The sequence below is a fragment of the Podarcis raffonei genome, chromosome 1 (assembly GCF_027172205.1).
Source record: "Podarcis raffonei isolate rPodRaf1 chromosome 1, rPodRaf1.pri, whole genome shotgun sequence".
Taxonomy (NCBI): domain Eukaryota; kingdom Metazoa; phylum Chordata; class Lepidosauria; order Squamata; family Lacertidae; genus Podarcis; species Podarcis raffonei.
In genome coordinates this window covers 109,327,138-109,350,940 of record NC_070602.1, presented here as the reverse complement: position 1 = coordinate 109,350,940, position 23,803 = coordinate 109,327,138, and the positions used below count along the sequence as shown (strand labels likewise).

Below are 23,803 nucleotides of genomic sequence, written 5' to 3'. Positions count from 1 at the left end.
CTCTCTCCGCAGCCCGATCCCAGATCTTTAATGGTGATCTGCTTGGGCGACACAGCCCTTTCCTTCCTTCACCCCCCACCCCCCAAAGCGGATTGCTCACCACCCTCCCTAGCCAAGCCTCCCCTCCACAGACGACACTCTTTCTCTCCATCTCGACGCGCGGGAGACAGGGCGCCCCGAGCGCAAAGCAGCCACCCTGCGCGCACCCAGCGGCGCCAACTTCTCCCCGGCTCCCTCCTTCCCTTCCTCCGCCTCGCCGAGCCGCGCCCTGTTGCCCGCCCCCCTCCGGCAAGTCCTCCAGCGCCTGGGGCTGATCGGGTCCCCCGAGCCCGGGTGGGGCCGGCCTCGCTCAGCTCACGTGGGCGGAGAGGGGGGGGGCAGCGCTGGCGCCGCTGTTGCTGCCGCCGGTCGAGGGAAGGCAGGCGCTGAAGTGTTTCTGGAGAGGGTTTCTCTAGGCGCGACGACGCTTTCCCCTTCGCTCTTGAGGGAGTACCTGGAGAGAGAAGGAAGAGGGCGAGAGAAGTGGCCCAAAGGACGGGAAGAAAGTCCGAGAGGGAGCCTGCGGCGAGCGGGGCGGGGGGACCAAACCACGGAGAGCGCCAGCTGGGGGGGGGGGCGACTTCACTTGTAGCTGGGTGCCGAACTCCACCTTCGGGGCATGGGAGCAAGTAAGTGCTGGTCTCTCTCTCACCACCCCCCTCCCCACTTTCCTTTCTCTTCGTGGCGCGAACGGGGCTAGCTTTGCGCGCGCTCAGCTGCCACTTGCGCGTCGGGAGAAGTCGCCTCACAGCTGTCCGTCGCGCGGCAGAGGCGGCAGCAGCAAAATCGCCCCCCCCCCGCGCCCATTATCTCGGGCTGTACTGCTTTGGAACTAATGGGAGAAGCTGGGCAGGTGAAGCTGGAGCCGCGCCTTCTTGGAACACAAAATCAGCTCGGCTTGCTTCTCCCCCTCCCTCTTTCCTTAGACCCTGAGTCGCCCAATGCTTCTTATTGGTTTGGAGCAGCTAAAAGCCACTCGCTTCGATTGTGTTGTGTTTTAAAAGAACTTCCCTGGCTGGGAAATGTGTTAATTCCCCCCCCCCCCCATCTGCGTTGGAGAGAGTCAGCCTTAGGGATAGGTGAAGCGCGTCTACCCTTTCCTCCATCCTTTCTTCTTCGCTGGTTGCTAAGCACTAGTGACCATATTTCCTGGAAGAGCTCTGGTGACACAAGTCCAGAATGGCAGCGACGAAAGAGGAGAAAGGGGGGGGGGAGGCAGGGCTTGGGGGTCCCCCTCCCCATCTCCCCCCACCTGCCTTGCCAATAAGTTGTGTATACTGCTTTCTTTTACATTTTGGAGCAGGTTTGTTGTTTAAGTTTCTGGTAACACACACACACACACACACACACACTTTTATTCCGGGTGAAACATGCACTAAGAGTTGTATCCACCTATGTCCTGCTCAGAGGACATCCATCTAAACTGATGGGCTTAAGTTAGTCAATTCCACTGGTTTCAGTGTGTCTACTCAGATTAGCACTTGGTGGCATACACTCCTAAAATACCTAGTTTTAAAAAAATATGCTGAACAGCCATGCCTAACAATGTATTTCTTTCTCCCTCCCCCCTTCATTTGCGTAACAACCAACCTGAAAAAGCATTGTGCTGAACTTAGAAGTGCATACATGTGCTGTATTGATTATTATTTAATTAATAAGAACTTGAAAGTTTACTTAGTACTTTGTGGCATTTTAGTTGGTTCCAATACAGGCAGGATAGTCAATGATAGGGTTGGTTGATTGGTTGGTTTCCTAGAGCATCAACACATGTGACATACATTTGTTTGTTTGCTTGTTTGTTTGTTTGCTTGCTTGCTTGTTGGACAGGTGCTTTTTGAAAGGTTGGTGTTGGCAGTGTTATAATCTATATTTGAAGTGATTTAGCTTTGCATAGATATTTATTATTAATGTATGCTACCTAGTAACAAAGTTCTCTGAGCAGCTGACAAATAACACTAAAAACATAAAAAATACAACAATGCTTAGTCTCTCTCTTTCTCTGTGTGTGGAGTTCAGTGTCTACTCATACCATAGAATGTTTGTACAGGAACCTATGCATATAGCAGTGTGTAGGTGGTGCAGTTGGTGCCAACGTGTGCAGGCCTTTGTGCGCACAGTCTATAGGTCACTTAGTGGGGACAGGGATTCGCTATCATGATAGCGGTTTCCCTTTCACACATAAAGACGAATAAATGTGCAGGGCTTTTATGCTCAGCCATAATGCCATATGTCGTAGCATAATTTTTAATCAATATGTGTAATCAATGGCTACTTATAGTGATGGCTGAGCACTCCTTCGAGCTCAGAGGCTGCATATCTTGGAAAACCAGTTGCTGGTGAACGTGAGCAGGAGAGAGTGATATTGTTCTCATGTCCTGCTTTGTGAGCTTCCTGTAAGTGTCTGGTTGGCTTCTGTGAGAAAGAGATGCTAGACTAGATATGCTTTCAGTTTGCAGGCTTGTAAACATGTCCTTATATCACACAGCATCTCAAGCTTTTATCAGGGTGCAGTATATTTATTTTCATGGTTTCTCGTTTTTGGGAACGGCTTTAGTTCAACCCCCAAGCCATGCAAAATGGAATATTTACACCAAAAAAATGAAAAAGTTTATTTCTAATAAGAGGCAATGGAACTAAGGCCTTATTCCTATGTACTTGTACTTCTTGGCCCCATTGGACACAGTAAGATACACTTCCTTTTCAAATATGTATGCATGGGCTTGAGCCAACAGCTAGTTCAACTATGGAAAAGTTACGTGGTTTTAATGGCGGACCACTCATTCTGTTCTATCCCAACAGGATCAAACAGCTGAGAGTTGTTGGAGACTGTTGTTATACATTGTTGTGATTTATGTGGAAATTGAAATGTTTTCCTTATTGTTTATGACTGCTTTTGTAACATTTGCAGTTACGTATATTTTTTTCATGTTGTAAGCCTCATTGAACATGGTTTGAACTGTGGAAAGGTGGCATACAGATAAAAATAATGTATACTTGTATATTCTTCATAGCCAATGAAAGTAATCACAAGCCTTCAATGCAATCCTAAAGGAGTCTACTCAAATGTAAGTAAGAGATTAGGTACTTGCTGGTTACTAGTAAGCGTGTGTCAGGGACTCAGGAGCAGGAGCTCTGGGGAGAGAGGAAATGGAGAGCGAAGGGGAAGAATCCGAGGGCAGCGTAGGGGAGTATGACAGTGGCCCGAGAGATTCCATGAACTTCTCCAGCGAATCAGAAGATTCCCAGAAGGGGGCGCCTATGGTCAGGGCAAGGGGGGTCCCAGGGGGGACGCACCAGAAACAAGGAGACAGAGGGGAACCCCAAAGCAGCAGTGGGGGATTGGGACCAGTTTCCCCACCAGAGCGTAGTGGGGGGGAAGAGTCACATGTGTCAGGGCCAGCGTCTCCTCCAGCGGGGAGAGAGAGTGAGTCAGGGCTGACCACGCCTCCAACGGAGGGGAGGTCAGTTGCAGCTAGCCCCCCCAGAGGGGGAAGCAGTGACAGCAGCAGCAGTGAAACGGTCAGGAGGAAAGTTACCGGCTGGGCGCGCGCGCCAAGTTCAAATGTACAGGCGCGGGGAACAGCAGGAGACCCGGATGGGGAACCAGCTCCTAAAGCCCGCCGGAGGGAGGGGGAAGGCTCAGGGGATTCAGCGTCAGAAGAGTCCAGAAAGGGCGAGACCCCAACGGCCAGGCGGAACCAGAGGCGGAAGGAACTGAGGAAGAGGTGGAGTAAGGCTAGAATATTAAATTGGTGTCAGGGGGGAGGAGACTCAGACGGATCATCAGCGGTCTAACAGTTGAGACGTAGAGCTGCGCGCTGCGGCTCTGGAAGTGAAACTGAACTTCAATAAAGACTTTTGTACTTAACAACGAAGCAGCGTTGGTCCTTTGTGAGCTGGGACCTTGGGCAGCCCTGACAGCGTGCTTGACACATAAATTCTGCCTTCCCACTTTCACAGCTAGTGGGAAGCGTGGCATGTTTTCGTTTTGACAAGAAGGATTAGGGTGAACAGTATTGAATCCATAGCAAGAGTCTTCAAATTGTCATTCAGCAATGGTTAACATTAAGTCAGGGGCCCCATGCAACAAAAAGCTTCTTCCAACTACCGTGAACATAGAACAGTAAATTTTGGCTTGCTCTTAGTTATTTATGAATATGCAAAAATAACTTGTCAGAATACAGTATCATTGAGGCTTGTTTCCAAGTAGATGTGCATAAGATAATAGTAACCTTTGAAGTTTTCCAGTCTCTAAACTGTACTCCTCCCACTTGGGTATTCAGCTATTGTTATCTAGTATTTCATCCCCCTAAATAAGATTTTGACTTCGCCTTCCGCTGGAGGAGAACAGCTTTGCATGTTTGGAGTTGATAAAGCATCTTCTGAGAAGTTTAGATGTCATTATAATAATATATGTATAGTCCTGGAGAGGAGTCACACTTTCTGAAAATGCCTAGCTGCTTATTCTCCAACATTTCTGGAGTGTCGTGCATTTTGTTAGACTGACACCACACACATTTATCAACTCTGCTGAATGCTTGCTTGCAGAACGTGCTCAGTTTCTTTTTACTTGCAAGGTGTTTCTATTTGCACTGCTAGCGTAGCAGCAGGTGTGCCTTTGTTCAGCATTTTCTACTGGTTGGCATTACTATTTATTTTGTAAAAAATATGTGCTCTTTATTAACCATTCGTATTTATGAATACTGTGCTTATTCACATACTTAAGAGTATTTACCAAGATGTTCCATAAATCCAGGGTTATACAACCTGTAGCCTTCCAGATGTTACTGGACTTCAGCTCCCATCATCCCTGACTATTGACTGTGCTAGCTGGAGCTGATGGTAGTTGGAGTCTAACAACATCTGGAGGGCCACAGGTTCCCCATCCGTGTAGAAATGACATGCATGGGGTTTCAGAAACCTTCTTGGGTTGCTTACCCAGAGAATAGCCATTTTTGTCCAACTCTCAATTCTTCTATGGTGTGTGTGTGTATTGTTAAAAATACAGACATAACAACCTTGTGATTTACAAGCATGACAAGGCCCATTTTCTGATGCCTACGAAGCACAAGAGACGCATCCTGGAGATAACTGAATGTGCTCTAATCTGGACAGGGTTTGAGTCACAAGAATATGATTCAAGAGCAAACTTTTTACAGAACTGGAGCACATTTCTTCCTAATTTAAAGAATTATTTTAAACAAACCTCATTTTTTAAGAACTCTTCTGGATATAAATTTTCCTAAGTTAAATATTGCTTTGAAATAGAATGTGGTTATTGTAAGGATGTTTAAATTGTAGGAATTTGGAGGGCGAGGGGGATGGGGAGACTCTGGACACAGTTGCAGAGTCGAGCCTTCTCTAACTTGCAGCAGAGTGTATCTTTATGAAAAAAGTGAAGACCGAGAGCTTTGGGCTTTGCTGTACTGCGGAAGACCCTTAGACTATTTTTATTCGACTGCAGCATAAAAGTCTGCAGCAGCATAATTAATCATATGAATTTGCTCTCTGAGCCTGTGCACAAGGATGTCCCCTTTCCCAACAATTTGTCACCGAAAAAGACTTCATAAGTCAAAATGCATCTGGTGTATCTGTTTAGGGAAGTTTTAAATGTTTGAAGTTTTATTCTGTTTTTAGTGTTCTGTTGGAAGCCGCCCAGAGTGGCTGGGAAAACCTAGCCAGATGGGCGGGGTATAAATAACAAAAAATTATTTATTTATTTATTTAGAAACACCTCTATTGTGGTGTTCATCTTCAAATCTTCATCTTCAGCATATCAGTGCTTTGGGCAACCAAGTCTTTGTATTGCATTGCTGTGATGCAATTAGCATTTGAAGAATGTATCCAGTCATCCCAGCTAGAAGTTGCAGAATACACTGATATATACAGTGGGCTGGATTCAACTGACCTGGTGCTCTAGTGGAAACCAGCTCCAAGACTCCTGCTGATACAACAAGGCTTTCACGCCTCTTCTCCCCTGTGCATCTCCCCAGATCTACTCTGGAAGGTTAGGAGAACCTCTGGAACAACTCCATGGGGGGGGAGGGGAGATCATGCCATCTGGCAAGCAGAAATTAATGATTGTGCTGATGTAATGTTGAATTCCTTCTAGTGTCTGCATTTCATTGTTGTGAAGCCATAGGTTTGCAGGTTTGATCTCCATATGGGATAGCTACATATGCCTGCATTGCAGGAGGTTGGACTAGATGATTCTCCAGGACCCTTCCAACCCCACGATTCTGATTCTAATATTATTTGGTTGTTAGTGTATATACTGTGGACCACAGGCCACAGAGTAATTCTTCATAAAGCTTTTATGTCCTTTCATATATGTGTTTCTGCAGCCTGGAGGTGGGCAAATGTCCCCATCTTCAAAAAGGGGGAGGGAGAAGGCCCAGGTACCACTCAGTGAGCTTGATATCGATACCAGGAAAGGTCCTAGAACAGATAATTAAACACTCAGCTCTTAGAAATGGATGCTGTGATTACTAAGACCCAACATGGGGGTTACTCAAAAACAAGTCATTCCAGACTTCCTTCTCTCTCTCTCTCTTTCTGAGTTACAAGCTTTGTAGATAATGTAAATACTGTGGATGTAGTATATCTTGATTTCTGGAAGGGTTTTGACCAAGTCCCCCATGGTATGCTTGTGGAGAATCTGGTAAAATATGGAGTGGGCAAGAGAACTGTTAGGTGGATTTGTGCTGCAGGGTTCTGTCCTGGGACTGTAGATGAAGGTGTTGAAGGTATGCTCATCCAATTTATATAGAAGATACCAAAATGGCCACAGAAGACAGAATTGGAGTTCAGTGTGATCTTAGCAGATCGGAGAATTAAGCCCAAACCAACACAATGGCTTTTAACAGGGACAAATGTAAGCTTCTGCACTTAAGCAGAAAGAACCAGCTGCACAAATGTTAGCTGGGGGACCACCGGCTTGCTAGCAGTACATGTGAAAAGGATCTAGGGTTCTTAGTAGACCACAAGCTTAACATGAGTCAACAGTGTGATGCAGCTGCAGCAAAAAAAGCTAATGCTATTCTAGGTTGCATCAACAGAGGTATAGTGTCCCAAGCAAGGAAATACAAATCATGCTTTATCCTGCCTTGGTCAGACCACACCTGTGTCTGGGCACAACAGTTTAAGAAGGATGATGACAAGTTGGAATTTTCAGAGGAGGGCATTCATGATGATAAAGAATCTGGAAACTATGCTTTGTGAGGAATGGTTGAAGGAATTGGGTATATTTAGCCTGGAAAAGAGAAGACTGAGAGGCGATATTGCAGCCATCATCAAAATAAGTGCTGTCACATGGAGGATGGAGCAAGCTTGTTTTCTCCTGTTTCAGATGGTAGGACCCAAACCAATGGATTCAAGTTATAAGAAAAGAGATTCCTACTAAACGTCAGGAAAACTTTCTGACAGTAAGAGCTGTTCAGTAGTGGAAAAGACTCCCACAAGAGGTATTGAACTCTCCTTCCTTGGAGTTTTTAAAGCAGAGGTTGGTTGACTGTCATGTATGATCTAGACAAATTCCTAACCATAAGGAGCACTTGCATATTCTTGGAGGACTTATATTGAAGTTTCTTTATATTATAATGTAGCCAAGATGCAATTGAATAATAAAGCATAAAAGTTGACTGTAACAATGTTGTTTTATTCTAACCCATTCCCCATAACTGGTCTACTATTCATAGCATTTCTACCATCAGATGTTAAATGTCATAACATTTGGATGAAATGATATTAGTGTAGCACTATTTTTAAAGTTCTTACAATATTGTGTTGTTTTTAAGCAGCAAGTGGGCTTTAAAAGTCCTAAAATGTTTTTTCAAAGAGCGTGCAAGCTTTGTGACTCCTAAAACTGAAGAAAAATAATAAAATGTTTGGTTTTGGTCCTCTGTCTCTTAGTGGCTTCCTTTCTTTTCAATACTCCAATTTTCTTAAAATGCTTCTCAACCATTTCTCCTTTTCTACCTTCTGTTGCATCACACTGTTTGTAGCTGGGCAATGAAAAGGACACCATGCTCACAATAAGAGAATTTTCACTGTGCTTTCCATAAACAGGCACAACATTTTTATTCAGTTTGGTTGTGTATCAGACACAGAGGTATTTAACCTCAGGACTGATACATGATGTAACCATGGCTTTTACTGTTGGAACTGCTGAGTCACATGCAGATACGTAGCACTGTTTGCAAATAAGTTTGCTTCCATTTATTGAAATATAAATGGTTATATAGCTAGCTATACTAGCTTTGGTACTTTGGTTTTCAGCCTTGAGAGTTTCTAGGATGAGAACAGATTGTTGGAACTCTACAGTGATTACCATTTTGCCATGGTATCTAGAAGCACATATTCACCAATTATATCTATTATTTTAGATACGTACTGGTGGTGCTATCAAGCCTACCAATATTAGCATTAGGAAAGCACTGTATGGGGTTTACCTTTGAAAGTTATAAAACTGCATCTGATAGAGGGCACAGAACTGCCTCACACTAGGAACCATAGTATCATAGAATTGTAGAATTTGAAGGGACCATGAGAGCCATCTCGTCCAAACTCCTACAGTGCAATCTTTTGCCCAACGTGGGGCTCAGATCCATGACCCTGAGATTAAGAATCTCATGCTTTACTGACTGAGCTGTCCCAGGTCACAGGAAAATATGTAGCTGGGAACACCAGCCATTGCTGGTACAATCGTTGTATGTTGGTGCACATGCCTTTCAAAACATGTGTTTGTTGCTGTTACACATTTCTGGTTTTAGTGACAACTCCCACCAGGCGCAGCAAGCATGGGCAAAGGTCAGAGACAGAGTTGTCATTCAGCAATATTTGGAGATCCAACGTTTCCCCATACCTGTTGTATATAGTACCCAAAAGCTCTGGTTTGTTGAGCAATAGAGAGTTCTTTTCCTACTCTGGAGGCCTATGAATTACAGGTAAATTTATTGTTGCAACTTGATTCTTCTGGACAATCAATTCACTGCTCTGTAGGAAGAAAAGAAAGTGTTTCTTCTACATGACAAATGTTCTCTAATAAATGATTCCAAAATATGACCTTTTGTGGTCTGGGGCTGCTTGCACCCTGGGTAAAAGAGTGAGTCTCTTTTCCGTCCTTCCTCTCTGCACTTAACGGGGTATTTATGAAAAAGTTCACCTGTTGTATTTGCTTATTAGGATGTGGCTCTTGAACACATTCCCAACCTTACTGGGTTTGGATTTCCAGGAACTGGCCTCAAGCGAGCTTGCAATGTAGCCTAATTCCCTCCCTCCCTCACCCGCATTATGCATTTCCAATAGCAAAAGGGTGTAAGAGCGATTTGGGAAAGCTTTGCCAATAGCTCTTCCACTGCTCGCTCAAACCAAAGATAACGCAAGTTAAGTGAAAGAAGGCTTTGGCTTCATAAATATTTGATAAGGAAACATGGGAACTGTGCTTAAAGGCAAGAGTGCTAGTTTGCAAATAAAAACAAAATTCCTTAGCTAATGGCTGTGCAGCCTTCTGTTACCTTTTCATTGCTGTTCTTTGTATGTTTACATGTTAGGACAAGATGAAACCTGGACACCCAAAAATATTGTGGTGATTAGACAATTCAAGAGCCTTTTTTTAAAAGAAAAGAGGGGAAAGGAGTGCTATCTTTTCCACATGTCAGTTAATATTCTTTCTCCTGACATCATTCCAAAAATATATGTCCTTTGACTACTGGCTCTTGGTTTAATTTAATTTCATCTTTGAAAGGAACAGCTATTATTTAAAGGGCGTATGTCACTGTGCTGATTGTAAGCCATCTCTGCTTGCGTCTTTGTTTTCAAAAGCTCTGTTGCATTGTGGTAAGTGCTTCCCTCTCCAACAGTTGAGTTGAAATCAAAGAGATATGTATGGCTACAGCATCCCATTAACCTATTAACCCCACCTAGTGAGTTATTTGGTGAGCAGTCTTTTCCTCTGTTCTGTTCAGTATTCTTGAGTCTGTCACTGGGATTTCAATGACAAGAATGGCCTAGGGGGTTAGTTTTCTAAATCTCAGATGATCTAAATATTCATGCTGGTTTTAAGCAATGGTATATATCTATAGTAATAGTGTCCAGATTAATTTAGCAGTCTTTGAAAGGATAGGAGTGCAGTGGAGAGAAACATGGGCAGATTATGTTTTTATTCTCCTTTGAGATCTTCATACTGTATTTGTCATTATTGTTAGTCCCCCTCCTATGGGTTATCAAGTGGCCAAATATGTTTGGTCCACAGATGCCTTCACCTTTGTATAACCAGTCACCACCTCAGACAAAAATTAGCCACTTCTTCACTCTTCTAGAAGAGCCTACACTTGAGGAAGTCTTATCAAATGTGGTTTATTTCAGCATTTATACATTGCCTTTGGGGATTCCAAGGTGCCTCAGCACTTATTAAAAATGCAGAATTTGTTTAAAAAGTGGTAGCCAATGTGGTGCTCTCTAGATGTTGATGGACTCCAAATCCCATAATCCCTGACCATGCTGGCTGGGGTTTATGGAAATTTTAGTCCAACAACATTTCTAGGGCACCATGTATAATTGCGTTCTATACAACCAGTCTGTAGAACATTTAAAATATAGTAAGTTATATGATTTCCTTTGGATACAAGGCTGGCTTGGATATAACTTTGTCTGCAACAGTAGAAGTAACAACAACAGTAGAAGTATTAAGTAGATGTAATGTTCTTTCCCCCTTCATTGCAGAACATCTTAATATGCCTCCCTCATTTGCTAAGAAATAGCACAGGATGATGGGAAGGTTAAATTCCTGCCATTATAAGATAGCAAAAAGGGGCTGAGCAACAGGCACATGATCCTAGTGTCAAGAGGCAGTGGCAGAGGAGAAATCCCAGGGTTCTTGGAGTGCTTGTGAAAAAAGTGCCTATGTTGCATTAGTAGGCATACAGCGACTAATCTCTGGGTTCTAGCAGAACCACTCTGCAGCGGGATTAGGCTTGGAGGAGGAGTAGCAACAGAATTACTTCAGAAGGTTTATGCTAGATAAAATCTCAGTAAGCAGGGCCATGGCAAATTGCAATGTTCTCCATTTGGGGGGGAAATTGTGTGTTTTATAATTGCAGTGGCTTTATTTTCCATTGCTGTAACACCTTGCTGCCATCTCTGGGACTTTACAGTGAAGGGCAGGTAAAAAAATAAATCCTATAAATAAAAAGAAAGTCAGTTTCATAAGAACGTAACCCGGCTTGGTAAGAAAACCAAAGATCAGCCAGGCCTTTTCAGGACCATGGAGAGTTCCCAGTTAGCTCTGCTGGCTGTTACTTCTCTACTATAGACAGTGGAGAAATGGACAATGACTTGTTCTACAGTTCTTCCTCTGTTTCTGTAGCCCTGGCTTCTGTGGCGCAGGGGGAAGGAAATGCTGTTGAAGGCAGCATGGCCACAGACTCAAGCTAGAAGGGCATGGGAGCTGTGTTGAAGGCTCCTGAGTGGAGCAGCCTGCAGCTCTTCGTCTGGGTCTCCTTTGGTAGAGCAGGAAGCTGGGTTTGAGGGGTTGTAACATTTTGCTGTTAAACTGAGAGAAAAGAATTGAGTGAAGTTTGACAGCCTAAATTAGTTAGGTGATTCTCACCTTGTATTGGGACTTCCAGGGTGAGGGTTAGATGCAGGATGTGGTTGGCTTGGTAATATTTTGACTAGAACACAAAAATACTCAAGAATGTCCCCAACTAGGGATCCAAATAAACCACAAGGATTTATTCCATTATATATGATTGTGAATAATAATTCTCCAGGCCTTCCAAGAATGTAAGACATAGGATTAAAACAACATGCAGCATAAAAATTATTGCAGTGCTGTAGGTGTAACATCTCATCATGTTTCACATTCACTTACACTAATGTAGGCATATGTTTCCTATCCATCATTCTGCCACACACAAAACCTCTTAAATTAGATATCATTTCAAGACTGGGATTATTTGTAGTGAAGTTGGTTATTCTTGCAGCTATTCTTCTTCTTGTTGTTGTTGTTTAGTCATTTAGTCGTGTCCGACTCTTCGTGACCCCATGGACCAGAGCACGCCAGGCACTTCTGTCTTCCACTGCCTCTCAGTTTGGTCAAACTCATGTTGGTAGCTTCAAGAACACCATCCAACCATCTCATCCTCTGTCATCCCCTTCTCCTTGTGCCCTCAATCTTTCCCAACATCAGGGTCTTTTCCAGGGAGTCTTCTCTTCTCATGAGGTGGCCAAAGTATTGGAGCCTCAGCTTCACGATCTGTCCTTCCAGTGAGCACTCAGGGCTGATTTCCTTAAGAATGGATAGGTTTGATCTTCTTGCAGTCCATGGGACTCTCAAGAATCTCCTCCAGCACCATAATTCAAAAGCATCAATTCTTCGGCGATCAGCCTTCTTTATGGTCCAGCTCTCACTTCCATACATCACTACTGGGAAAACCATAGCTTTAACTATACGGACCTTTGTTGGCAACTATTCTAGTTATCCTTAATTCCACTGAAAACATTTATGGGGGTATTGGAAAAAGATCTGTATTTAGGGAAATGGCCTGATATCTTAGCACTCTTTAATCCCACTGATCTCTCTTTGCATTGTGGTGTAAAATATATGTCCTAAGGATGCAATCTGAAAGAAGTGTTCACATTTCCATGTGTCTTAGACAGGAGATCTCGCTAACTGAGAAAGTAGATGGGGAGGGAAGCAGATCAGCCTAATGGGTTACCCTGCACTGATTAGCGATTCACTAAATTATTAATTCCTCCTGCATAGCTGAATAATACGTTTTTCCTTCTGCAGAAGTTGCTTCACTCTGGATGTGGGAGAAAGATTCTTAGTGGGCCGTTCTGAGATCATAGGGACTTTGCTACAATGTGTGCTGTGTTTGGGGATTGGAGACTTGCAGAACTGAGTGTTCCATTGTACTATTGAGCTGTAATATAATATATCCTCTCCAACTAATATTTATTTATAAAATGTCAGTGAATTAAAGTGCAAAAGCTAGAGTAACATGATTACCTCAACAATGAGCAAATGTATTCTCCTGGTTCACAATCAGCCAAACTATGACTTACCAGGACTTTCCAAACATGTGGGTGCCAGAGAGGAACAACTCTTGGCTAGATGACAAGCTAACCCAAACAGCTTGTTGCAGGAGCTAAAAAATAGACTAGGGAAAAGCAAAGTGGCTGCCAGCTGATCTCTGGGAGCCCGCAAATTTGTGTGGTCCCAGAAAGCTGTGGTGTAAGCTTTAATGGACTGAAGTCCACATCATTAGATGCACCTATATTTGCATAGCACCTTCCTCTTATAGGTAGGATTCTATGTGTAAGTATTGTGTGGCCCACAGGTATGTACCTCATTATGCAACTACTCTGGTTTTTCATGCAGAAATTTCACTAAAAAGAATGCACTGGACAGGAGGATTCACCTAATATGCCTCTGCACAAGGGTTTCTGTTTGTTCAGAGAAGCTTTCCCCCCTCTCCTCCCTGCCTTGTGCCCTCATGCTCCCTCAAATTGCCTTGAGGAGGTTGGGAGAATTCCTAGAAAAGTAAGTGATGGAGGGGGAAATCATTCCATCTGGCAAGCTGCAATGCTTGCCCAGATGGAACATTCAGAAGTGAACAACACTGATTTCCACCCACTATCTTTGGAACATTGTCCTGCAAAATAATATAAGCTTTTATGGAGATATACCAGAGCATAGCACGTGCAGTTGCTACATGTGTTTAAACAATATTAAAATCAGTCCATTGACTTGCCACAATGTAGGCTTTAATCATACTGGCATGGCATGTCTGTTTTAAAACTGTTTACTATGGCAAGTACCCTCAGTTTAATGGAAATCATATTGCACTGTGTTACTGCTAAATAACTGTTAAGGTATATGCAGCTGTTTACCTAGAAAGTAATTCCCTTGAAATTCAGCTGGGAATATTCTCAAGTAAGCATGCATCCAAGAGGGATGTGGGTGGTGCTGTGGGTTAAACCACAGAGCCTAGGGCTTGCTGATCAGAAGGTCGGAGGTTCGAATCCCCCCAACGGGGTGAGCTCCCGTTGTTTGGTCCCTGCTCCTGCCAACCTAGCAGTTCGAAAGCATGTCAAAGTGCAAGTAGATAAATAGGTACCGCTCTGGTGGGAAGGTAAATGGCATTTCCGTGCGCTGCTCTGGTTCGCCAGAAGTGGCTTAGTCATGCTGGCCACATGACCCGGAAGCTGTACGCCGGTTCCCTCGGCCTGTAAAGCGAGATGAGTGCCGCAACCCCAGAGTCGTCCGCGACTGGACCTAATGGTCAGGGGTCCCTTTACCTTTACCTTAAGCATGCATGCTTGAGTTAATGCTATAAAGAGCCATCGCAGCATCTTTCTGGTGATGAACAGTGCAAAATAGCTGCAGCTTTTTATGTTGTGTGTCTCCTTTTTGAGTGGTGGCGAGCAGGAGTAGCTAACTGCCAATATGGCCATCTGATCCCACTCCCCAGCATATTCCTTTTCTTTCTTTTGCCTTTTCCCTAAGATCCCATTCCCTTGCCAGGGGCAACCAAAAGAGGGGTGTAAATAAAGGAGACTCAGCTAAGGAAGGGGAAGAAAGAAGACCCAGGTAACTACCGACAGGTCGGCTTCATATCAATACCAGGAAAGGTCCTAGAACAGACAATTAAACAGTCGGTCTGTGAGAGCTTAGAAGAGGGTGCTGTAATTACTAAGATACAACATAGGTTTTTCAGAAACAAGCCATACTGAATGAATCTCATTCCTTTTTTGGGGGGGGGGGGAGTTACAAACTTGGTGAATCAAAGGAATGTTTCAGGGACACAGCAAGGAAGAAAGAAAAGGGGGGGAGCCCAGTTGCAGTATTGGAAGTCTTTGCCTGGGCTTCTTCTAGTGGGAAGCCCTGCTTAAAATCTCATGAAAGAGAGCAGGGACTGCACTGGCAATCGTGCCCTGTCAGGCCTGACACTTTCCTTGTTTATAGCCCTCCATGAGGGCAGCCTTGCAGAGTGGGAAGCCTCCTATAGTCCTGACATGGTTTGAGAACAGTCTCCTTCAACCTTGCATCTCCAAATATTGTTGGACAACAACTCTCATCATTCCTGATCACAGGCTAAACTGGCTCGGGATGATGGGACTTGTAGTTCAAAAGCATCTGGGTACCCAGGGTTGAAGAATACTGATGTAGGACCCTGCATAATTCTGCTATGTTTATTTTGTAATTGGTATGGACTGCCTTGAGAGTTTAAGGTCAGCATACCAATTTATTTTGTCATTTGTTTGTTTGTTTATTTAAATAAGGAGTAGCCAGTGTGGTGACTACATTCCCCATCACCCTTAGCCGGCCTTCTTACATATCACACTTTGGAGATAAGGCTCCACGGAGGGGCGTAACAACAACAGCAATTTTATTTATAGCCCCCCCCCCCAATCTGGCTGGGTTTCCACAGCCACTCTGGGCAGCTTCCAGCACATACAAAAGCATAATAAAACGCCAAACATTTAAAACTTCCCAGTGCAGGGCTGCCTTCAGATGTTTCCTAAAAGTCGTGTAGTTCTTTATCTCCTTGTCATCTGACTACCGAGAAATAAAAATGTAAAGGCAACACAATAAAACACAGGTCAGTATAACAGCAGTTCCACGATACAATAAGAAAAGGCTGCATTAACCTATTCATCATTTCCGTATGATGAATCCGGAAGCAGGAAACAAACCTGCCCCACCCCTCATCCAAAAGCCTGCTGAAAGAGATGTGCCTTTAGCATTTAACTGATAAAATAAATAAGTAACAAGAGACATTTTAGCCCTGGAAGTGAAAAGTCATTTTCTTAATGGCATGCAGAGAAGAAGCCTGGAAAATACTGCCCTTCTGGGAATCAGCAGCCTGAAGTATCTGATTCCACTTTCATATTGCTTCATGGTAAGACTCTTCCTGGTAATCGCTGCCTGGACAGGGCTGCTGGGATTTCCTTTAGCTCTTGCGCTTGATGTTGGTGAAAGTATAGGAAACTGCTTAATACCTTTTCTTTCTTTCTTTGCTAGCATTTTATGCCAGTTAAAATGTCTTGCATCTCATGGTTGTCTTCACAGATTTGCTGGAGGTGCAGACAAGAAAAAGCCACATATTTCCTTTTTTAAAAAAAAGATATTTATTGAAATTTTCAACTTTAATACATTAAAAAAGAATCAAAAAAGGAAAAACAAAAAGGTTTAAAAACACATAAAGTTCACAATCCTTATTTTTCTATAACATATTTCCCTGACTTCCCCACACCTCCCCTTCTTATATTCCAATTCAAAATGTTAGTTCAGCAAGTTCTTATCCCTAATTTTAACCTTTTTCTATTTAGTTCATTTTTAAAAAGCAATTTTGCCTTATCCAAACTTAAACACAATACTTATGCATCAATACTCGTTCTTAAAACATTTTTCTAACGTCGACCCAATTTCCCTTCCACGAATTCCCCAATTTTCATACAAATAACAAAATAAAATAAAAATAAAACAGATTGTAATTATACACCCTTTGGATTCCCAAACTCCACCCCCCCTTTCCCGGTTTCAATCCCCAACAAATGTCCATCAGTCTTAGTCTACTATCAGCCTGGAGATCTCACGTCCGAGGCTCTTAATTCTCTCTCAATTCCCCTCTGCCAGTTTTTTTTAATAGTCCTTAATATTAAACACCAGATCTCGGAGAAGCTCTGGCCCAACGGGATCCATGTTTCTTCCAGCCAGACCTCCATACTTAAAAGTGGAGCCCGAATCATGTTTCTTATTCCTTTCAAGTCCAAATGTCCCCAAAGCTCCAACTTCCACCTTAAGCAAATTTGTAATCCTTGGGTCTTCAGATCTCCACATGAGGAGATCTCTCCATTCTTCAATCTCCAATTCAAGCCAGATTTTCGACATCAAGTTCTTATTTTCCTTTGTAGCCATCATGTCAGGCCTCTGGCTCTCCTTTATCATCTGCAAAGTTACAGCTCCTCCTTCCTTTTCCTCAGGAACAACATATATCTCCTTCTCCACACTCTCAAAGCTCTCAAGTTTCTCTTTTTGTCCAGCTGCATGGGCTTCCTGAGTCAAATCCTTATCAAATTCAGTGATGTTATTTACTGTTAAGTTCAGAGTTGCAACATTTGTAGCCAAAACATCAATTTGGCCTTGTAACTTTCCCAAGAGAACAAAAACTTTGTCCAACCCAGCCTGAATTTTCCCTCCTCCAGCCATTCATGTAATGTCCCAAATCCCCCTCTAGAGGGATTTTGGTAACTTAATATTCCTTCCAATTCAAATCCAAAAATCTAGTTAGTTTGTAACAGTTCTTCCTTGTTTTCAACAAATTGTAAAAATTGTAACCAAATTGTAACAAATATAGCCAGCAGAAACAACAGAAACAAAGTTCTCTTTTCCCGTCTTGACAGCTAAATTTGACAGCTGTCAAACTCTTCAATACCTCATCAGCAGGCTCTCTCGCGGAGCACTCCCGGGTCCGGGGGGGTGGCACTTCAGCTCCCAAGATTAGCTCTTTATCCTCCAGTAAGATTACTTATATTGCCAAATCGTGAAATTAATGTCTTTTACCAAGTAAAAAAGAAAGGGTTCTCTCGACCTTAGTTAGCAGGTCCTTGCTTTAAATTATTTACAAGACGGGGAGACGGACTTCCTGTTTGCGCCTTCCCCAATCGTGCCTAATTCAAAAAAAAAAAATTCTTTCCAATTTCCGTACTACTCACGGGTTGTTGCTTTAAAGTCCAATTGTTCACAAAAAGAAGTCAGCGCTCTCCGACCATGGCAATGCGGCTTCACTCCGCAGAAGAAGCAGTCGACTCTCAGCACCGCGCCGCTCACCCCGTCCCCCGCTCCGAAGCCTTTAAAAAGGCTCCTTCACAGGTTGGGGGGGCACAAATGGTGCCCGCCGAGTCACCAGGTTCACAGGCTTCACCACCTGTGATTTTTGAGGGTCCCCGCGTCACCGCAGCGGTCAAGACCCAATCCTGCGGAGCCGATTCCCTCCAGAGCTCGGAGGGAATCTGCCATTAGCCGATGGCGCTAACCCGGAAGTGAAAAAGCCACATATTTCCATCTGTAGTGGTTACCCAACAAGATATACTCCCAGTTCCTACCCTGACAATTTTGAACTTTTGGGATGGTCAAAATTTGGGCTGTAAAAACAAGGAACTGATTGGCTACTTGCTAATGGCAGGTAGACTGATCCATCACATGCGTTTGGAAGTACACTGATAAAGTCACAGTGGAAATTTGCTTGACAGAGTCTGGATTCTGGCCATGTCAGAAAAGCTAATGCAAAAACTTCACACACAAAGTGGGATATAAAGAAAATACACCTTCTATCCAGTCTAATTTTGTTAAATATATAAATTAGGGAGCAGAGTGAGTTTATGGAACTATTAATAGCTAGAAGACTTGACATGCAAGATCAGTGACCGGTAACTTGTGAACTCTGTACATGCTTGTGAAGAGAGACAGAATCATCAGACTAAATGCTGCCTTTTGTTTCACATTTTATTTTATTTTAGTTACCTACCTCTGATGTAATTCTGAGGGTTTCGTTAATGCGTTTGTTATTTGTGATTTGTAGCCTTGTCTTTTGCAAAAGTGTAGCCTTGTCCTTTGCCAAATTTAATAAACATTAAACAAACAGACAGACAAAGCTCTCATTGCAGTTTCTTAAGTGTCATATAAAAATTGATGACTGCACGAGATAAACTTACACCTGAGGTATGGGAAAGTGTATGTGTGTGTTAAGCAGTTTGGAAAGACAAGCATGAAATACTCAGATTTCTTTGGAGAGCGAGAGTCCTTTGCCAAGCTACTTCATTCTGTTTACTTTCTTTTGGTGTGTAAGCTCTCCTTTGCATAGCTGCCAAGTGGTAAAGCTGCATGAATTATGAATCTGGCTTAGTTGCCTGACCTGGGCGCAGTCTACATACACATAAAAAAAATGCTGTGAAAATGCTTTTAAAAAAAAGTTTTGAAAAATACATTGAATTTGGCATAGCTCACTGTCGCCATCTAGTGTCAAATTTGTGTATTGCACTTCACAGCACCTTTAAAACGTTTTATTTCCAGCTGTATAGCTGAGTCCCTGTTGTTCTAGCAGCAGCACAATATACAGAACGTAGCTTAAGGATTTCAGTTTAGTGTATACTAATCAATGCATTACGGGACGCGGGTGGCGCTGTGGGTAAAACCTCAGTGCCTAGGACTTGCCGATCGCATGGTCGGCGGTTCGAATCCCCGCGGCGGGGTGAGCTCCCGTCATTCGGTCCCAGCTCCTGCCCACCTAGCTGTTTGAAAGCACCCTTAAGTGCAAGTAGATAAATAGGTACCGCTTTATAGCGGGAAGGTAAACGGCGTTTCCGTGTGCTGCTCTGGTGCCGGTTCGCCAGAGCAGCTTCGTCACACTGGCCACGTGACCCGGAAGTGTCTGCGGACAGCGCTGGCTCCCGGCCTCTAGAATGAGATGAGCGCACAACCCGCACAACAAGACTGGCCCGTACGGGCAGGGGTACCTTTACCTTTACCTAATCGATGCATAGTGCTGCTGTGCTGACAGTTCTCCCTTGCTGTGTCATAAAAGCCCCAAGACATTTTTAAAAGTTGCACTTGTTCTGCCATTGAACTGAGTGAGTGTGTTTCCATTCCCCAAATACATCAACTGTGGTTGTTCCCTGCCCCCAGGACTTCCGACTCATTCTGGTGAATCTTTGAGCTGTGTGTCAATGCCATTAATTAGTAAATTATATTTCCAGATCCTTAAATATCCCTAGTGACATGGGTACACTGGTGGTGAACAAGCAAGGAAACAAACCATTCCAGATGCTGCAGCCAATAAAACTGCCCAGATATTTGCGGCAGCATCTGATCTACAAAAGTACAGAAAAGTAAAAAAAATATTTTATATATATATCCCCCTACGGGAACTCAGAGACACAGCATATATGGCTTTTGTGGGCATGTATGTAAATTAGTGATTGGTAGTAATTCCTCCTTTAAATATTTATGTCAGCTGTTTTGTAGTAAATTGTCTGATAGCAGAACTAGTTCATAGTAGTCAGCAGTGAAACATTTATTCACCTTAAGAGTGAAATGCATTATTCAGTGATACCAAGATGTTTGCTTGGTTGCATGTAGGTGCAACACTTAATGCCTGGCATATGAAGGTAAGTGTGAACTTCATGCTCTAGAAACAGGATCAGCATTAACAGAGTCATGTTCATGTGAGCTGTGAGTCCTTTATGTGAGCTGTGTGGCTGGAATGCCCTCATTATGCGTGGTGTGTCAGATCACCAAATCCAAGAACTCTTCTAGTCTTCGGTCAAAAGGAAAACCTGTTGCTCTGTCTGTACTGTTTTAGTGAAATGGTGTGAAATTCACGATTGCGTAAATGCATATATTGCGCTTCGCTGCCAAAATCAAAACTCTTAAAATAGATAAAGGCTGATTTGTGTCTTCTTGCATTCACGGAGTTAACACAAAGCAACAAGTCCATATCCTCCAACATTTCTCCGATGAAAATAGGGACGTCCTACTCCATACTACTGCTGCTGCTACTACTACTAATTTTATTCTTTATACACCGCCCATCTGACTGGGTTGCCCCAGCCAATCAGGGTGGCTTCCAACAGAATATGAAAAACATGATAAAACATTCTTGTCAAAAGGTTGTATACAGCCGTACCTTGGAAGTCAAATGGAATCCGTTCCGGAAGTCCGTTTGACTTCCAGAATGTTTGCAAACTAAATTGCAGCTTCTGATTGGCTGCAGGAAGCTCCTGCAGCCAATCAGAAGCTGTGGAAGCCCCATCGGACGTTCAGGTTCTAAAAGAACGTTCGCAAACTGGAGCAATCACTTCTGTGTTTTTGGTGTTTGGGAGCCAAAATGTCCGAGTTCCAGGGTGTTCAGGATCCAAGGTACGACTGTAGTTTTGGCTCGGGGGTTGCATAAGTCCCATGGCACTTTGAAGACTAACACTCATAATTATGGTGCGAGCTTCCATGAACTCCAGTCCATTTCATCAGATATGTGAAGTGTTAATCCTGATTTTCAGTGTATAGCTAAATGAGATATATATTACCCTTTTGGGAACAGACATAATTTTCCACTACATTCCCCAATGGCAGAGTTTGTCTTATCTTGGAAAGAAGGGGGGAGGAATCACTTCTGATTATACAGATATATTTTCATGAGATGAACTGCTGACTTTGGAACTGTCATCACAGGGTGCTTTGGAGAAGTGTGAAATACTAAGGAGTGTGGAAAGCATCTTTTGCTCTTAATTAATGCCCGGAGGGCAAGGATGGTAGAAGTCTGCGAACCGTTCTTTCTGTAGCCTGCTTGTTCTGCAGAGAAAATTGGGTTCTAAGAAAAGGACAGCACCAAGTGCCAAAGTTATTGAATGGTTTTATTTTTTTTTATTTTGCAAAATTAATTTCTTCTGAAACCAGTAACTTGGGTCTGGCTGCACCGTGTAAATAATTCACAGCTAAAAGAAGAAGAAGAGAACATTAGGTCTGCATGGCTGAAGGTAAATTTAGGTCTGTAACAGGGCAAGCTACTTCGTTCTATTCAGGAAGAGTCCATAGATTTATGAAGTTGATTCCTCCTCCATCCCCTGCCCCCCCCCCAGTGTAGCATGATGCTTAATTTACTAATAAAGGGGCTGAGGTGTGTATTTGATGGTTCTAAAATAATCAAATCATTCAACAGGAGACTATCGCTTCCCAATGAGTATGTGTACTCTCACTTACACAATTAACATCAAATTAAGGTTTGATTTCTTAGATGCTTAAACCCTGAAGGCAATTTAGCATTTTGATAGAACTTCTGTTGTGGTGTTGCACAAAGGGAAAAGTTTAATCGTCCTTAAGGCACTGAATTCGATACTGCTTTTATAGTTAAGTAAATGTGAATTTTGAGTGTATGTGCGTATGAAAGAAATATAATTGCTAAGTATTGGTTGATAATTACAATAAATATAAGAAATACATTCAATAGCAGTTACCTTACTGTATGTTCATCTAAATTTAATGTTTCATTAGGCCCATGCACATCATAAGCCTATGCATGTTTTCTTGGAAGTAAATCCCACTGTGTTCACTGGCGTATTTCCCAGGTAAGTAAGTACACATAGAATTGCAGCACGCACATACACACAGGTTTTCTTAATTAAAAAACAAATAAAATTTCTAGCCATATTTAAACAATAATTTAACTGGGTAGCAGAGTCCAACAGCATCTTGGAGACCACAGGTTATCTGCCCTTGCACTATGCTAATGCCAAGTATGCCGCATAGCGAACCAGGGAGGGCATGCTGGAGAACCTGCAGCCGCCTGACTTCCTGACCGGTCAAGAGATTTAAAGGCATCTGAATGATCTCTGGCCTTGAATCTGGTGACCCTTGTCGAAAATGAACACAAATGACTTTAGACAGAGCTGTGAAATGAATCTGTGAGCCGGATATAGGGCCAGAGTCCGAAGAACCGAGGAGCTAGTTTTTAGTAGAGTGATTTAGCAATCAGTCACTCTAGGAATAGTATCTGGGTGTGGAGAATAGGGGCCTCCTAACGGCTCTTATTGTCCTTCACAAGCTGCAGCTCCCAGGATTCTGTGGGGGAAATGCATGATTGTCAAAAGGGATATCATAGTGCTTTCATGTGTAGGAGGGTGTTATTGTTTTGCTGTTTTGTTTTGTTTTAATTATGTACTAATTTTTATTCTGTGTTTTATTCTGTGAACCTCCCTGAGATCTTACGATGAAGGGTGGTTATTCTTCTTATTATTATTATTACTACAGTGGTACCTTGGTCAAGGGACGTGGGTGGCGCTGTGGGTTAAACCACAGAGCCTAGGACTTGCTGATCAACAGGTCGGTGGTTCGAATCCCCACGGTGGGGTGAGCTCCCGTCGTTCAGTCCCAGCTCCTGCCCACCTAGCAGTTTGAAAGCACCCGTAAGTGCAAGTAGATAAATAGGGACCGCTTTCTAGCGGGAAGGTAAATGGTGTTTCCATGTGCGGCGCTGGTGCTGGCTCGCCAGATGCTGCTTAGTCACGCTGGCCATGTGACCCGGAAGTGTCTTCAGACAGCGCCGGCTCCCGGCCTCTTGAGCGAGATGAGCGCGCAACCCTGACGGGCAGGGGTACCTTCACCTTGGTTCTTGAACTTAATCCATTCTGGTAGTCCGTTCGACTCCTGAAACCATTTGAAAACCAAGGCACCGCTTCCGATTGGCTGCAGGAACTTCCTGCACTTAATTGGAAACCGCGGAAGCCGGATCGGACGTTCGGCTTACAAAAAAAGTTCGCAAACCGGAACAATTACTTCTGGGTTTGCAGCGTTTGGGAACTGATTTGTTCAGGAGCCAAGCCATTTGAGTACCAAGTTACCACTGTATTATTATTTCTGTGGTATCCTCTTGCTTGCACAATGTGCAGCATGGCCTGTGGAATTTCCTGGCGGCTTAACTGACTATGATGGGGAATATAAGTGTGGTTTCAGAGAACCATAAATCCTGAGGGCAGTAGCGTGTACCACATCTGCTGAAATCTGATAATAAATGAAATTCATTTAATCCTCACACATATGCTTTGGATGTGTAGGAGCTGATCCACGTTTGTGTTAATATCAGGGTGTGTGTGTGTGTGTGTGTGAGAGAGAGAGAGAGAGAGAGAGAGAGAAAGAATGAACTCAAAACAGTGGGAAATTGCTCAAATTTCACTGCCATTCAGTTGTGGCTTCCCAGCAGATGAG

The 23,803-nt window shown here is 43.3% G+C and overlaps 1 protein-coding gene across 1 annotated transcript in view; it reads left to right on the top strand.

Annotated features, from left to right (window-relative positions):
* The first annotated feature begins 419 nt into the window (after positions 1 to 419).
* LOC128423520 (sodium channel protein type 2 subunit alpha-like) overlaps positions 420 to 23,803 on the top strand; it is a 95,078-nt gene continuing 71,694 nt past the window's right edge. Inside the window, exon 1 of the mRNA XM_053408769.1 lies at positions 420 to 668. The gene's annotated coding sequence lies outside the window, so the exon portion shown is untranslated. The remainder of the gene's footprint in view (positions 669 to 23,803) is intronic.